General features: G+C 47.3%; 1 non-coding gene across 1 annotated transcript; it reads left to right on the top strand.

The window, feature by feature from the left end:
* Positions 1–3,532: 3,532 nt before the first annotated feature.
* Positions 3,533–3,639, top strand: LOC120668311. The gene has a single exon (XR_005672403.1). It is a non-coding gene; the product is annotated as a small nucleolar RNA R71 (small nucleolar RNA).
* The last annotated feature ends 320 nt before the right edge of the window (positions 3,640–3,959 follow it).

Below are 3,959 nucleotides of genomic sequence, written 5' to 3'. Positions count from 1 at the left end.
TCTCTCGCCAGTATGACGCTGCCATGCTTGGGATGTCTCGATATGTTGGTGCAGGGTTTCTTGTATGTTGTCTCCCTACACCCGCAGCTCCCTACACCCGGTGCTGGGTGAGGTTTGGGGTTTGCTGGCGCTGGAACTGGTGGACCGGCGGCCTGGTGCCTGCCGTGCCCACTCCTCAGTGCTGGCACTGTGCCATGATGAATAACTAGCCTTATGCTTATGTGAGTGCTGTGGCAGCTGAGGCGGTGGTGTCTGTTCTGCTTCCCTTCTGGTCCTGCTTCTTGTCATCCTGCCAGGCAAACCAGAAGATCTATGCCTACGAGCCCCTTCTCGTGGAACGAGAGGGATGGTTAGCGAGTGGCAATTATACAAATGGAACTCCGCATTGGGCAGCAGAATCTCATTTGTATATCCCAAGTAAAAGAAAATCAAAGAGTCATCCGGGCCTTCCTTGAGTGTGTGACCTTAGATCAGATAAGCCTCGTCGATATACGCACGGTCGCCCTCAATGAAAGGAATGAAATTCCCCTCTAAGGCTCCGACACATGTAGCGATACGAGTAATCAAAGAAGTGCATTCAATAGGACCCGTCATCTTGAAATTCGAAAGCCATTGCTTAACCAAAGCTTGCCCGGGGGAGATTTTGATCTTGTTGACCATGGCATATAGAATGAGCAACTCATCGTTGCGCACGGGTCGAACATCATCTCTTGGAAAGAGAGTGATGGCTAACCACTTGTGCATCAACTAAAGAGTCGGATTATGAATATCATTGCACCGAGGTGCAAACTTGCCTTGGACAACTTGTCCCGAAATCTGGCCCCAAAATTCATGACGATTAAAACTGCGGCAAGCTTGCTCAAGAGAAATTGGCCAGCATTTGTTGAAATTGAGGTGGCTGGCAAAAGTTTTCCAAGAAAGTAAATACTCTTTCCCGAAAAGTCGAAAATAAACCCCATTTTCCACCTCTCGAAGAGTGCAAAGAAATTGGATGGTGAGGAGTCGAGAACCATACTCCTCAACGGGAACGATGTTATCCCATCCAATTTTATGCCAAACGTTAGAGAAGTCTTCGTACATACCTGTTTTGATGAGGAGTTCCGGATCGAGGGCTCGGGTATGGACGAAGCTTCGGTTCTTGAGGATGGCGTAGCGTTGTCATTCACGATCATCTCGCAAGTCGAGGTAGGGGGCATCTTCTGTGTCAATCTCTATGACCTCGTCTTGCAGTTCGGCTTGCATCTCTTCATATTGTTCTTCTTCTTCGTAGTCTGTCGTGCTTGGTGTAGGCATAGGTTCGGGAGTGTACGAGCTTGAGCCACCCCGAGAATGGGATGAACTTCCACCCGTCATCTTCTTGAATGCACCGGAGACCTTCCACCCTAAGCCTTTCATGATGGAGCAAAACAAACACGTACAACTCGAAACGGGTTATGTTAGTGAAATCGGAATGAATGTTCTTACCCGCGAGTTGCTCCTTCTTTCTTGCAGCAAAGAAATGAGAGAGAGAGGTTTCTTGAAATCAAATTCGAGCAAAAATCCAATCAAAACCCGAGAGCAAAGTTTGAGAGAGTTTGAGAGGGAGGGAGTGAATGAGAGTTGAGTGTGAGAGCTAAAAACTCACCCCTCGGCCTCTATTTAAAGAGAGATTGGCCGGGCACCGTTGGAGAAGACATGCCTGAATGGCTAGTTACGTTGGAGAAGGATGGGCCCACTAGCCATTGGTAATGGGCTGGCCGACCCTAGGGTTCAGCCTTACCCTAGGTGGCCCACCCTGCTGACAGCTAGGGCCCACTGCCCATCTAACGGTCATATACTTTTTAAACTTTGGTGCTGGCCAAACTTTGCTTCGAAAAGGTGTTCAATTTTATTTTCCGAAGGATTTTAATGCTCGGAAATATTTTTGGATTTTTGTGAAAACAGAAAAAGTGCTAGAAAAGTTTCTAGCATGCATGAGTGTTTTGAAAATTCAAATATGCAGTGGAAAAAATCGAAAAAGTCGAGAAAAGCAAAATGGTGAAAAGTAAATATGGGATACGTACCGATTTACCTTCGGCAAGGGCTCATCGTTTTGAGTCTGACGAGCGGGACCTTTCTTCTACTTATTTACCATTGCTCGGCTCGTCCTGGAGAATTGGACGAGGATGAACTCGCGACCTTATGCCACATCTTCTTTGCATGTCTTCTCTTGGATCGTGTGGTGGTAGGTCTTGGTGGTTGATATTCTGGTGCATCCCAAAGTGCTTGCCCTTCGTCATCCTGTTGGTTCTGGATGTGCTGCTCTTCCCTTTGCTTGAATTTGAAGAACATGTTCTCCTTTCTGATGCGGAAGCGGATTTCTCCTCCTCCTACGTCGATCCTTGCTCTGGCGGCCCTCAGGAATGGTCGCCCAAGAATAATCTCAATTTCGAGGTCGCCTTCTATGTCCATCACTACAAATTCTGGAAGGATGAAGGAGTCTCGCAAGCGGATCAAGACATTCTTGGCTATCCCTTTAGGATATAGGATTGTAGTGTATGCGAGCTGCACACACATATATGTTGGGGAGGGAGCAGGTTAAAGAAGTTTCTCGTATATTACCATGGGCATAATGTTGACACTGGCCCCCTGGACGCAGAGCTCGTGCTCATAGTATTGATAGAAGATTGAGCAGCTGATCATGGGGACCCCTAGATTTCTTGAATTGCTGCTACTATGCCATCCCAAGTGTCATTTTTCGGGGGATTGTACCTGCCTGCATGGTTAGTGCGGGGAGTCTGCCAGGGAAGGTTGCCCTACCCAGTAGACACCATATTTGCAGTTTCAACGTGAGATTTGGGTTGCCCCAGAATCTTCCCAATCCCAGCAACAGGAACAGCAGCAGCAACTTGATCTAGTTGCGTTTCCATCATTTTGTTGAAACTTAATTGATTTTTAAATGGAAAAAAAGAGTTTCAACTTTACATTTGTACTTTCCAAAATTTTATCTTTGGCAGCAAGCTTTTTGTTTAAAGATTCATTAATTTTAGCTTGGCCAAAGACTAGATCTCTCAAGGAGGGTTGGTTCGAATTGAAATTTGAGTTGAAATCATTATCTCCTCCTTGGAATGGTGGGCGTGCTTGACCCCACACTGGGCCTCCTTGTGGACGGAACTTGGTGTTGTTGTTGTTGATGTAAGCTGAGTCTTCACAGGTTTTGGGGCAGTCATTCCCCGAGTGTCCACCGTCACCACAAACCTCGCACATTGAGTACGAGTTCGTGGCATGGACGGGAACGGGCATCTGTTGCCGGTTCCCTTCATCAAGTTTCTTCAGTAGGAGGTCCAGCTTGGCGGCGAGCATATCCATCTTCTTGACGGTATGCATTCCGCCCTTGGTTCTGGGCTGGTAACGTTTCTCGTTCCAGCCCTTGTTGGAGACCATCTTTTCAATTAAGGATGTAGCCTTGGCAATTGTGAGGTCTAGATAGGCTCCTCTAGCAGTAGCATCAAGATGGGCTATTGATGTAGTTGTTAGACCATTGTAGAAGCTTTGGAGTACAAGCCACTCGTCCATCCCATGATGAGGACAGGCGAGCATGTATTCTTGGAGTCTCTCCCAAGCTTCTGGGATGGATTCCATCCCCATCTCTTGAAAACTTGAAATTCTCCCATGTAGGGCATTTGTTTTGACCAATGGGAAGAATTTGGCGAGGAACACCATGGAACACTTGTCCCACGTGCTGATGGCTTTCTTGTTCTGATAAAACCACTGTTTCGCTTTCCCTAGGAGGGAGAAAGGAAACAGACGGAGCCTAATGGCGTCAGCCGTAACGCCCCATATGGTTATGGTCTTGCATAACTCCTGGAAGTTCTGGAGATGGGCGTTGGCATCCTCATTTGGCTTGCCACAGAATGGGCTAGCCTGCACCTTATTAATGAGGCCAGACTTCAGCTCAAAGTTCATGTCCCCAACATCAACGTTGGGTCTAGTTGCCACAT

The sequence above is a fragment of the Panicum virgatum genome, chromosome 3N (assembly GCF_016808335.1).
Source record: "Panicum virgatum strain AP13 chromosome 3N, P.virgatum_v5, whole genome shotgun sequence".
NCBI lineage: Eukaryota > Viridiplantae > Streptophyta > Magnoliopsida > Poales > Poaceae > Panicum > Panicum virgatum.
Note: the sequence above shows the minus strand (reverse complement) of the source record. Positions and strands in the feature narration are given on the sequence as shown.